This window comes from Ruditapes philippinarum, unplaced genomic scaffold, assembly GCF_026571515.1.
Source record: "Ruditapes philippinarum isolate M1 unplaced genomic scaffold, ASM2657151v2 ctg2489_1_1_1_1, whole genome shotgun sequence".
NCBI classification, from domain to species: Eukaryota; Metazoa; Mollusca; class Bivalvia; order Venerida; family Veneridae; genus Ruditapes; species Ruditapes philippinarum.
In genome coordinates this window covers 46,376-60,903 of record NW_026867168.1, presented here as the reverse complement: position 1 = coordinate 60,903, position 14,528 = coordinate 46,376, and the positions used below count along the sequence as shown (strand labels likewise).

General features: G+C 31.4%; 1 non-coding gene across 1 annotated transcript; it reads right to left on the bottom strand.

Annotated features, from left to right (window-relative positions):
* Positions 1-14,346: 14,346 nt before the first annotated feature.
* Trnat-ggu (transfer RNA threonine (anticodon GGU)) lies at positions 14,347-14,419 on the bottom strand. Its single transcript has one exon. It is a non-coding gene; the product is annotated as a tRNA-Thr (tRNA).
* Between the last annotated feature and the right edge of the window lie 109 nt (positions 14,420-14,528).

Genomic DNA, 14,528 nt, shown 5'->3' with positions numbered 1-14,528 from the left:
AAAGCATCAGTGACACATCATAATGAAATTTCCTTTCTTAATTTTGGACGATAAAGAAAATCCCCATACTTAAATGTGACAAAAGCCTAACGAGTTTCTAAGTGAAACTATTTCATTTCATATAGCATACTGTAGTTTGAAAATGGTTACTCAAAACGCTTCAGCAATCTGGTGCTTTTTAGCGATATGAAAATGTTTAAAGAAATCGGTTAAACTAGATAATAAAATGAGGGTTTTCACTGAACAGATTCAATCAAATCGAACATTTTATTGTGTTCTGAATCATAGCTGCTTGACACCTTGTAACAAATTTATACGACCCTTCAACACGGTGTTATGTGTGTTTACTATTTTAATGGTACTCATAAAACATGCTTTATTCTAACCTAACAATTTGACGTTAAAAGATAAAGCAAAATAAATGTTAACACAATGTATGTATCAAATACATATTTTACATTCTTATCTATCTAATTACCTTCACTCTACAATAGTGGTTCAACCGAAGAAAAAATTTACAAAAAGAAGCATTTAAAAAAATAATGTTTACTGTAAATAAGGCAATATTTCACAAAGCTATGGTTAGAAGGTTTAATTTAAGATAGATTAGAAAGATATCATTTAAATGTAACAGCAACAAATATTTGACAAAAATACCAAATTCTGGCGATCACATAGGTAACTTGCAGATCTACAATAGACGATGCAAAGACCGGTCAATTGTCAGAGGTTGTTGTTGTTTGTTCTCTTTCTTTTACTCTTATTTTTCTTTCTACATTTTTGTTGTTTGATATTTCCTTATTGAAATAATAAAAAGGACAAATAATAATGAGATTGTTCAATAGCATCTGTATAATTCCTTTTTTCCCATATATCTTGTTATTCTCAGTGTCTTTTCTTTTAAATTATGTAATTGATATTCCTTACCTTGATTAATTAAATATACCTATTTCAATTATACTAAACTACTGAGATAGCAACATATAATGACCTCTAAAGGTTACTGTACATCTCTTTGATGTAATGATCCAGCTTGTCATTGCGAAATTTAAACGCTTTATCATTATACTTTGACATTGCAGGATTAACATATCATCTAAACCTTACGAAAAACAACCTAGCAAAGATGGTATTTTACTGAGAGTAAATTGGTTTAAATAGAAAGTTTAAATGAACTGTTTTATCTGTCTCTGTTTTGATAGAGATTATGTTATTTAAAACTTATTTACGAAGATCTTTGTCTGGAATTCTACTTATGTTTGTTTATAATCTTGGGTTTGTGAATATATAAGATATTAAACTCTAACCAAGCGTCTTAGACTTCTCGTACACTTACCTGATAAGTGTTTATGTATTAGAGCTCATAAAAATCATGATGAAAAAATGAATAGTATTTTAATAAAGAAATTTCAGGTAACGTGTTGTTTTAATTGGGAATGGCGGAATGAAAATGAGGTGTGTATTAAATAATATCAATTTCAAATATAGAAATACCTACATATCACCTGATTTCATGATTTTTATTTCTTTATCGATAAAATAAAGGGACGGATTTTCTATGGAACAAACCACTAAACAAATTGTAGTATCGGGATTTTTCCTGCCCTACAGTTTTAGACTATTTCCACTTATGACAAGAGTTCATCATAGATTGTGGAATAATATATGAGTCAACATTTGACGCTCTGTCAGTTCATCTGTAGAATAGTACTATATGTCGTATTGAAAGGGCTTATAATATTTGTATTATGGCTTGATAATCCTCGTTTATTGGACTGCGACAATTTAACCGTTGTTCACAATTATACTTTTATGTGTGCATTTTGAAAAGTAACATCTGTGTTGTACAGTTAGTTTTTGACTCTTGAAAGTCTTGCATTTGGTAAACAATTGTAAGTTGGCATTATGGTAATTTTGGGAATGATAAAATTTGTAATAAATACTAAACCGCAATTACCTAGGCCGTTGTAAAGTAATTCCACCTTAACAAACATAATGCCAAATTTATTTGTATCCAGGTACTTTATGTCAATGGTAATGAAAACATATTTATAAAATAATATTATCTTCACGCCTTTTTGGAAGGTAATGATAAATGACACTCTCAAAATAACCACATGACTTCTGTTGTTTGTTTTTGTTGTTGTTGGTTTCTATAAAGAAAGCATTATCTTTAGTCTTGGACATAAAAGAAAGTCATCTAAACTCAGGTGAAATTAATATCACGGATGGTTTATCACTGCCAAAATTTTGGAGGACAATGCCACACCTGTGTTAGATAGTTTTTGTGTATAAGAGGGACAATCTTTTGGTTGTTCGTTTCTTATTGTAAATTCTCACTTTCTCCTGTTTTTCAGTCACTGTATGACAAAATGAACAAGGTAATTGAACAAGTTATGTGACAGACAGACAAGTGCTCTAGAATTAAAGAATATTCTCTTTATAAACGACTTGCCTAGATCTTGTCAGGATGAGTTTTGTCTAATTCTGTACGAATGTATTGTAAACTTGTTCATATATGTATACTAAATAGAATATCTGATATGTTTTGAAAAAAAAAAACTTGTCTATTTAGAAAATTATCAAACAAGATTTCAAAATTATAAGGGTATTCCTAACTATCAAACGTTTTTTGATATACCTACATGTATATGCTATTCTTAATATAATCAATTTAAATTTTAAAGAAGCTTACACAAATCAAGAGTTAAATTTAAGTGCATCTTTTTCTTTTTTTTACCAACTGTAAATTTCAAAATTGATGGTTGAACTATTTTTATATACTCTATACGGAGTGCAACGTTCATCCAATGCGGCCCGTGCAATATCGTGAAGTACAGATCAGAAGAAGGGGGCAACAAACGGTATTGAGACCACAAGAATGAAGTGAAGTGTGGATCCCTGCAAACGATATAATTCTGAAAATATACATCTTTAACTAAATGGTAATAAATCTGTTAGTTTCTATTTAGATCTAAAATAGAGAAAAAAGAACCCTTAAATAACGCCCAAAACGACAAAATGTTACAGGCTTGGTTTGACTGAGCCTTTTATGAACGGAACTGGAAAATAAAAGCCATTGTTTTACGCCGCCTTAACAATAATTAGTTTTAGTGAAACGTTTCACAAAGAAACAATCAGCTATCCCATATTTGCAAAATAAAGTTAAACATTTACGTTAATCAATTAAAAACAGATTATTTATATTATTATACCAAAACTTTATTACTTAAACAAAAAGAGGAATATACATGTTTAATGTCCTTCTTCCCAAATCTCCATAAACCTCGAGTGACTCCTTAATCTAAAAGCACCTTACGTCTTTTACTAAATTTTATAACTTTAGGTTTGAAGTGTATGCATTTCTTATCCCAAACAGATACATTATCAAATATGAAATATATTTTTCTTCAGATTGTCTGGTGGTTTACCTTAAATGCCGTATCACCATAAGGCAAATAAATGCGTCAAACTTATGGTTTGTAATCGAATACAGCATTGACTTGATTTTTATTATATAATTATATATGTTCATCAAATAATGAGAATATTAGAGGCAAAATTATCTACACTTTTGGTAGCCACCCATCACCACCAAGAATGAAATCAGAATATGAATTGCAAAAACGTACTGAAAAACTTTGTTGTACACATCTGTAAAAATATACAATATTTTTCTTATACAACTTTTACCACACATATCTAATTAGTAGCTGTAGTTTTAGTGTCGAAATTAAATTTCAAGGCAATAAAAGAAGTGTATATTATCATTATTCATATATTAATGTATAATAGGATGAGAATAAATATAGCATTACTATTCATCTTTGTCTTTTCTATATCCAAATTGTGCTCTTTTTTATTTTCATAAAACGCATCTCATCGTCATATATCAAAATAGTTTGCTCAAATATTTTGTTACACAACTGAGACAATGACATTTTGCTTAGATTTTCAATAGGACGATTCATCTGGACAAAAGGAAATTAAAATGTTTTAGCAATCTTTTAACACAATCTTTTTAAACATTCAATTTCGTGGTAACGTCTTTGTTCCGAGCTGTTAAAATGACATTATGCTCATTTCTTTCAAAGTTAAGCTGAGCTTACTAACTCTAAGTATAATTCAGATGATTGACTATTATATTGGTGATTGTTTATATAACAGTTAGATTAATTAAGTAAATTCCAGTGGATATTTTCAGAAACTTTCTAAGGCTATTTGAGTTTTTATCGTTCATGCAAAGTAAATTATTAAATTGAAATGAATTATGTCTAAATGTAAACGTATTTTGACTTTTCCTGTTCACTCAATATATAACATTGGACGGGCATAATATTATTTTGACTTCCATGCGTATATATCGTCTGGTAGTCAGTGCCGAATCTAGAATCAATTCATGGTAATCTTCCCAACTTCCAACCGTATACCTTAAAACTTTCTGACCTGTTGAAAGATATATACTTTCTGTACACTGCCGCGATAATTGATTACAAAGGGTATGCAAGTCATGAAACTGTGTACTAGCGTGACATGTTTACGACATCTTTCACTGATAAATATATGCGAGTACATTTGAAATTGTAACGTACATAGATAAATATGATAAGGCTTTGTTAGCACTACCTGACAGTAGGATGACTAAGTTTGTCTTTATGACGGACTTAAACAAATGACGAAACAACTGGTCAAGTGATATCAAAGAAGTTTTCATACAACTTGGTATCATTGAACATCTCAATAACAGGGCACCAATAATGCTTGATACAGTTAAAACACAGATCGTTAACTTGTACAAGACAGAATGGTCTAAAAATAAAGTAAACGTACCAAAGTTCTGAACATATAGACAGTTTAAATCCGATTTTGTCCAGGAGCAATACGTTCAGATCTTAAACGGAAAGAGTGATCATACTTAGCCCAATTAAGATGCCTTATCATCCCTTGACGCGTTGAGACGGCAGATATATTGGTGAGCCATTAGAGAAAAGACAGTGCAGAATGTACAATCTGGGTGCTATCGAAGAAAACACACTTTGCCGTAGGATGTACTCTGTACTCCGATAATCGCAGCCAATTGTTCAACGAATTCTTAGATAACACACAGCTACATGAGGTGGGAGATACTGATAAACTAATGAAGCTATATCCTAGAAAACTTTCGAAATATATTGTTCAGGCCTATATGAAACGAAGAGACAGACTTTACTCATTAATCATGTGTGCAATTTCGCTTTAACAGTAATAATGCGTTCATAATGTTAAAGTTCATTTTATTGTTATGCGTAACAACTAAAATATAATATACTGATGTATTTCTTTGTTAATTTGCATTTGTGCAATTTATTTGCATCTGCTCATTGACTTTAAATTACAAACATACTATGTGTTTAAATTCTAAATGCCTTTTCATGCTAATAATATAATTGTTTATGGAAAATAGGTGACTTGTGCCCGCATTGGACCGGGTGCTTGTATTATTAATGTATGACTTTTTGGAAATTTTTAAAGTACACAAAATAACAAGAAGTATCTTTAAAAAAGATACTCCGCCGAAGTAAAACTGGTTAATTTGCATTTTAATTTCTTAGTTTTCAATGCAGAGTCATAAAGAAATGTTAACATAGCTTGCATAATAAAGACATAATAATTTCTTGTAGTTTTGTAAATGGAAAACACTGTAACATGTATGTGTTTCTAAACAAACCTGTCATGTTTCAGTAAGTGAACTTATTTCTTTCACCAACATATACGCAGTCGGTAAGGCAATTATTTTTTTAAAAATACTTTATAAATATGCAAAATATGTATAGATTATATTAATTAAACACACCAATAATCATATAATATATTAGGCACTTATTGAACACCATAGACTAATGGTATCTGGCAATTTCTGATATTCACGTTATTTTGGACAACGTTCTTACGTTAAATAAACGGTCCACTACAGTCGTAACACTTTTCGACGCGATTTAAACCGTAAATTGGAGTTTAACTTTGAAAAACAATCAAGAAATTGTGTTAACCTGACGGAACTTACACACTCTAAATGATTGCTGACAGTGTAGATATAAAATAATATCATAGTTGTGTTAGTTTATTTGTTTGTTTGGTTGGTTGGGTTTTACGTCACACTGCACAGTATTTGTCATATGGCGACGTTCCAGCTTTACTGGTGGAGGAAGACCTCAGGTGACCTTCCGTGCATTATTTCAGACATGAACGGGCACCTGAGTAGAACCACCGACGATCCGTAAGCTAGCTGGATAGCTTCCTTTTATGAAAGAATCCAAAGTCCCTCTCGGGATTCGAACCTACAGCGGTGAGGACCAGTATATGAAATGATTTTTACATAAATGCCATTTTGATTAGAAATTAGACACAAATGTTTCGAATATTGTATAGTGTTTTGTCTGTCTTACTTTAACAATTTCAATGATTAAACAAATAGGCTTAAATGAAAGATAATATTTAGAATAATAATATTTAACTTGAAAAATACGAGTGCAGGGTTTATATAGAAATCAATTCGAAGGATTTGTAAACAATTAAAGTAGGTGATCAAATAGTGCAATTTGTATTCAAAATATTGACTCGTGGTATTATCAAACACTAATGATACTAAATTCCAACCTTTTACCTTTATAATAAAGTAGAAGTATTGAGTCTACCCTATTATATTAAAATAAATATATTTGATTTTAAGTATTTATGTGCCATATCATGAATTTCCGCCAAGAACGATGTGCATTATCGCAGGCAACCACTGGGCGACGTTCCGTAAAATTGCTGGGTTGACAAGAAAGAGCTAAAAGTATAACTTTGATAACTTTCGTGTACGTTGATAGTATATATTTATGTTCTATAAATCACTTCCGACGATCCTTAACAATGATTCTTATTGCGCCACAACTGTATAAAGATGATTTTATACCAATTGAACATTACACGGACTACTTATTCAAATACCTATTCTTAAATTCAACTGAACAAATCTAGTTTTATAATAGTATGATTTGAGATAACAGTCTATTTTTGAAACTGCGGGTGTCATAAACATTAATGAAATCAGTATCTTCATTTATTCTTAAACAGTTGGATGAAACTTATCTTGTCTAACACTTAAAAATAGTAAAACTCGTATCTTAGACCAAATCTTTGGCAAGCTTCAAAAAATGATAAATTTGATTGATACTTTCATTTGATAGCGAGCAATCTAAGATACGTTACAGTGATGTTTTTCTGGCAAACATTTATGAGAAAAAAATATTGCTTTTACATCCTCTGTAATGTAAAATGCACGCACTACTTATATATAACTAAAAGCAGAAATGTATTTTTATATTTATAGTTCTGTCTTTGAATATTATACAAAACCACTTCAGAGTGAGTATAAATGATATTACAGGGAGATAATGTTATTAAACTTTCGTTAAATAAACAAGATATGTTTAAATTAGTTTATCTAGATCACAAAGTATTAGTAAGTGCAGTACGGGTAGTTGTCCCACCTGCCGCTCTCTTAAATGTTATATTAAAGTATTTAAACTTGAGAACAAAATAAGATATTCTAACGAATAAATAAAAAATGTATGTTTTTTCTAATGTAAAACATTAATATCAATATGACTTGATATTTGAAGTTTTATTTAAATTAATGAAATTAATATTAAAAAAGGAAATCTCTAAAAAGGATAGAATATTGAAACCATAAACTCGTTTGAATTAGAGGCAATAATCTCCTATGCCCCCAGCACCGGGATATACAATATTCAATAAGCAACAATACAAATATTGGAATCAATTATCCCGACAGGCCAAAAAACAAACAACAACACTGTAAAATTACATAAAGCACGGAGTTAATTTCAACATAAGTCGCACAGCACTTGACACATGCTCTCGTGAGTAAAACTCTTGAAAAGGGTAAATATCTTGAGGGAAATGGAAGTGTGTTAATGTATCAACTAAATACGACATGTTCAAATGCTACAACTGTATAAGAAATCTTATTGTAGCATTATAAAGATAAATTATAGTTTGTTTAGTTAGGAAATTTATTTAAAAGCAAATTGGAAATGGATGACAATGCAAGTCGCGTTGATTAAACCATTAATTACTGTTGCTCAATGTAATCATTTGCAAAAATGCAAACATTTGTGTCTCGTGCTGTAAGTACGAAAGCATTAAAGGGCCTCCATTAAGTGCGATCATGATGCCTTATCGGTATAAGGTGTCATAAAAACAAAACTAAAAATCAATTTCGTCCTTTTATTTCAGTTCATTTTTACCCGCAATGTTTTCCCCATGAATTGTCATCTTAGATTTAAACAACATTACTTACATTATTTGATTTTAATCAAAATGGAATTTGATTTGAATAGGAATTTATAATAAAACAAAGATTTAGTAGATACTGTACACTAATTCCACGGAGAATTTTGCAACTGTAAATTAGTCGGAAATTCGTTTCAATCGTCTTATGCCCGGTTATTTCGAAAAGAGAATATACTGACTAGAACAGCTTAGAAGAGAAACCCAATCGAACGCAAAAGTATCAAAAAGGCGATCTGTCATATTCAATTTCATATATTTATTGAAAAGCAGTTAGAATCATCTAGAAAATATCGTTATTGTGTTTTTATACTCATTCTGACTTATATCTTTTTCCAACACTTTTTGCCATCGCGCAATCGAACAGACCCCTACCTATAACGGAAGCTCTTCTAAAGTATCAATCGAACAGGCTATTAGTGTTAAAATGACCAATGAAAATTCTGCCTATATTCATTTCTTTACTGTTAATTTTAGCGGAAGTCAAGGTGAAATCAGACGGCCTTCGGCCGAAAAAGAACTTTGCGATTGTAAAACATTTCTTGCTGAACTAAATATCTTGCATGCATAAAGCCAGATGCAAAAAGCAATATTTGATTTAATGACAACATCTGCTTATTTTGATCTAATTCAAATATTATCTCCATTATACTGTAGAACAAAATTAACAGTTACTGTAGCATTCTTAAATCGCCAAGTTATGCATACTTATTAAACTTACATCAGTTGTTCGTGGTGAATCGATTTATAATCAGTTAATAGAAACAATTTATGTTCGTTTCCGAGAATGTGATAGCAGTTGGGCAGAACCATTTGAACGCGACAAACATAACAGCAATATCGCAAGCTTTACTAAAATTACATGAGCGGGCATCATTCTTGAAATGATGAAATACAAATTAAGCTTGTTAATTTATATAGTAATTAAGATGAACAATGAACTAAAGTACCTGATTGTATCATAAAACATTGTTAAACTGCTGGAACAAAAATGATTAGTTTTTGTCACCAGTATAGAGCCAGGCAAGCCTGTACATCCGCGCACTAGGCTTTGCTCTATACTTTTGGCTGTCCATCTTGATATCTTCAAAATTAATAATGGACATTTCTAAAAATTGTATCTAAGAATTTTAACATATTTATGGTAAAATTCATTTATAGATAAACTCCTCTAAAATTGTTGACATAATCATTAACAGCAGACGTATTTAATTCCTTGTTTAGATTAGTTCATTTGATAATTTATGTGGATAAAAAATTCGGTTGATATGCTGTAATAATATTTACCATATGTGTATAAACAGGAAGTGTTGGGTGGTTTATCTGTGATAAACAGAGAGTAAAAATTAATGATGCAATATGTTGGCTGTACTGTGCTATTCGGAAAGTTTTGGGCTTTTTATTTTTCATTTACTATATACAAATTATTTCTCATTTTTGGCTAAGTTTTTTATTCTAGCATTTCAGTGTTGTTGTTGTTTGTTGTTGTTTGTTGTTGTTGTTGTTGTTGTTTTGTTCGGATATGAAACAAAATGCATAAATTAGTACTATTTTATCATTATGATAACACTATCATAAAGCAAATTACATGTATTAAGAAAATTAAACCATACATTACCCTAAGTATCATACAACAACGAGAGAAAATACCCCCAAACATTAAAAGAGACTTCATTCGAGTAATTTGACATGCTGGGAATGAAAATGTTTTTCGGAAAAATATAACCACTTGATGTAGGGTATGGATCAGTAACTTGTATGCCAAATTTCTTATCCAACGTTCACTCCATTTTTTAAAAATAGTCTTTTTGTATAAATGACCCTTAAAACGAATCGTGATAAGAATCGCACAAAATGCAGATTTTTTAATTAATTTTGAGTTTATTTATTTATCATCGTTTCCATTTTATTTCATCCACTTTCTGATTAAGTGTCCCAGATGATGTATGTAAAAATAAAACAAAATTTTGAATATCAAACTCATATTAACAATAGCAAGCGTTTAGTGCTGTCTGATGTTGTCAATGTTGTTGACTATCAAGCTGGTCCTTCAGGATTACAAATTATATTGTGATAAAAATACCACTAGTGCGGGGTTGTTCTTTTTCTCATGTTGAAACTCACAGAACTGCAGACGAATGTATGAATACATGATTATACACATTTTTGTTAGGTAATTGTAAATGGAGCCGAAAAGCAAGACGAACACCTGTTTCATTAAAACTCATTATCAATCAGGTGGTTTACAAGCAATTATCGAGAGAATACCAACATACTGAATTCTAATTAAACTAAGTCTAGTGTATAGATTAAAAAACAGACGGTTTCGTTTGTCTAGGGTTTAGATCTTATTCCGCCTCAAGATTAATTAAAGTATAATCTATTTCTATCGACAGATATTTAATCAATTGGAATATTGTCAAATTACACACATAATTATAGAAAAAACAGTCGAATAGATGTTTCCTGTTTTGATTGGTTTACAGTTTTATTCTCTTTTTTGTGAAACCTGTTATGATAAATCAGATAACCATAAAATAAAACAACAGTATCTATCTATTATTTTTTAGTAGTCAATGCCACATCTACCATAATACAAGAAGTAGTTTATATTTTCTGACTAAAGAATTGTTTATTTAAATGAAAATAAGGACTCATAAGATTAGGCCGACTTCTTATACTACTTCATTACCATCTCAAGTTCATCTTTCATGATTTGCCGGCATAAACATGATGTCTGATCTTGTTCTGTACTATTCCCGTTTCAAATCAGTACATGAAAATTATTTTAAAATGATGAATAACTTTTGTTCCGGGTCAGAGTCGCACTTCTAGAGGGGGGATTTTGCCATTTCGCAAAATAGCACCATATCTCATCGCGTATTACAATTAGATGGCCTAAATTGTTAAGCCAATGTAAATGTTGCATTTACATTGTCCTGCATAAACAGACTCAACCCGATTTCATTTAACAGTAGTGTTTACTTTCTATCAAAATATTTCTTTTGCATTTATTACGTGTGATCTTAGGATATGTTTTATAATACTATATTAAGATTTAAATGCACCCTGCATTTCATGATAACTTGCGCTGAAATCTGATCAAAATCCGTAATCTTGCTCACAAAATAACGTTCATGATGTAATAAAGCATTTGTTTGTTTGTTTGTTTTTGGGTTTTACGTCACATCGACACAGCATAGGTCATATCGCGACGTTCCAGCTTTACTGGTGGAGGAAGACCTCAGGTGCCCTTCCGTGCATTATTTCAGGCACGAACGGGCACCTGAGTAGAACCACCGACGTTCCGTAAGCTAGCTGGATAGCTTCCTCACATGAAAGAATCCAAAGTCCCTGTCGGGATTCAAACCCACAGCGGTGAGGGGCAAGTGGTTTGAAGTCAACGACCTTAACCACTCGGCCACGGACGCCCCAATAAAGCATTTGAATGCCATACTATCATCTTTTGCATCATGGCAAAATTGTATTATCACTTATTATTGGTAAATTTTATAGGACGAATAGATCAAAACCAGTCTAGTAAACTTTATCACATATTTACAAACTTTGAGCGTTCTTGTGCAATAATATCTAAATGCTTATCACCTTTATTGAACAGATTATACAAGAATGGATATAAAAATCGTAAGTTTGGATAATGGATATATTTTGTAACGGAAAACATTATTTTGCCTGTACGTATTTTAATAAAAGTATGCATTGACTTACTAGTAATCAAACATACATCATTTGTATTACAATACAATATGTCTTCTATGATTGGCGTCCGCGCCGAAGCGCGGCGCTCTTATGGAATGAGATCAGATTTTGTGAAAGGGCGACAGCAACTTCTCGAGTTTTTTAGTCGGTCATAATAAAAGCCGAAAATTCCGATCGGTATGAGGGTGCTTGATTATTAAATAAGAATGAAATGTCGCGATATGTTACAATGAATTTTCGCAATGCAAACATTTACAAATGAAATAACCTTTTCCGTCAATAAATCGCGCTCTTCGGGGTTTTTTATTTATCATTTTGTAGTACACAGTCGGTTATCATGTCATGGTATGTTATTGTTGTACATGTATCCTAGAATGATCAGTTGATGACCTAAATATTCCAAAAACCTATTTATAGATATATCTTTTTATCACTCCTATCGGTAAATGCCGGTCTCTCCCGGTCTATTTTGACCAGGATTTACTAGTGACCGGCGAATAGTACCACACGTTTATTGTCCGGTCTCTCCCGATTTTGGAGTAGATGTTTGATATCGTTACAATTGGAAAAAAACAACAATAGCATGTACCATTTTATCTATATGAGATAAAAACAATAAATATGTACACGGATTTATATGTAATATAAATCCGTGATATGTACAATAATTGAGAAAAAGGTACATTTTTTATGGTATTAAAATGACATTATCAACTTTGAAACATTTTATTTAATTATTCAATTTGTTATCCGTGTTTAGTAAAGATGCCGAGGAATTATTCAAAGTTACAAATTAGATTTTATGAATTATTCAATTGATCGATAATTTAAAAAATGATAAAGAAAAATACAATGTACATGTACATGTTTTAAGAATAAACAATATTATATATTGAAAGATAAACCATAATTTACTGACTTGTTCCAGTTAAGCTTTTATTTATAATCGTCGGTCAATATGACAATTGAATTCTTAAAATTTATTTTACAATTTTAATAAAAAAGAGTAGTAAAAACTCAGTATTAAAATAGCACATAAAACACAAAAAAGAATAAAAGAAAACAATATTCATAAAATTTGTATTTTTTTAAAATTAAAATTAATAGATATTACAATTATTGTATAATAAACAATTATGCTCAACATGATCAACATGGTAATATAACCAGTGTCATATTTTTACTAACTTAAAGTGTGAACAGATACCTTAAGGGGGTCTTCGCTAATAGCGATAACATGTACATAATAAGGGACAAATGTGTGGTACGTGTTGATCATGCGTTACACATATGGATTATAAATGATTGCATACATGTATATCCGTTGCTATTAATAACCACGATCATAAAGAAATAACAAGTAATATTCTAATCTCTAGCATGCCAATCAAAGTTCATAATGAACAATGTCTTTCGTCCGCTCATTCATAAGTGGTATACATTTCTGGTAGTTTATAAGAATATCTTGTCATCATATGTGTACTAGTCTTCACTTGCTGCATTTCTTGCTTGGACGCCCTTTGATGCTTTGCATCAATGCTTTTCTTGTTTGTAAATGGAATGGCATATAGAATGATACTCTGAGCAGTACAAGTGGAAGACTCTCGGCAAGTCAAAAGACTATTTTTACTAAAGATTTTTGTCAAGTAACAGACTAGTAAACAATGACCACCGTTGATATTACATTGTAAATACCATGTCATATGATTAACATACGCCTTTTTACCTCTTTGTCATTAAAGGCCCTTTAACACTTATAATTGTAAAGAAGAAAAACATTTATGTAAGGTATAATATAACTGTTATGACAGAGTATATAAAGATATATTTCGTGTTTATGTACAATTATATCAATTTATGAGTTATTGTTAATTTAACTTAAAAACATGAATGATAACTAATAGTTTGGGTTATGATTTTCACCATGACTAGGTTATGTCTGTTTTACACAGACATCTATATTGAACACTCTTTCCGTATATTATACACACAAATAGCACTTTCATATTTATAGATGTCACAGGGTGAGAAAAATGTGCAGCCTGACCAGGACTCGAACCCAGGACCCTCGGAATACCGTTCCGCGGCTCTACCGACTGAGCTATCCGGCCGCTTACACATCTTCTCCCCTAAATAGTGAACAGTTCTGAACCGTGACATACTTCACCACAATATTGAAATTCGTCCTCGAATTTCAGAAAGCTACAGAGCAATGCTAATTGAATTCTGAGCTATAAGCAGTCACGGCCCCACGTTGGGCGCCAAATGTCACAGGGTGAGAAAAATGTGCAGCCTGACCGGGACTCGAACCCGGGACCATCGGAATACCGTTCCGTTGCTCTACCGACTGAGCTATCCGGCCGCTTACACATCTTCTCCCCTAAATAGTGAATAGTTCTAAACCGTGACATAAAATGTCACAGGGTGAGAAAAATGTGCAGCCTGACCGGGACTCGAACCCGGGACCCTCG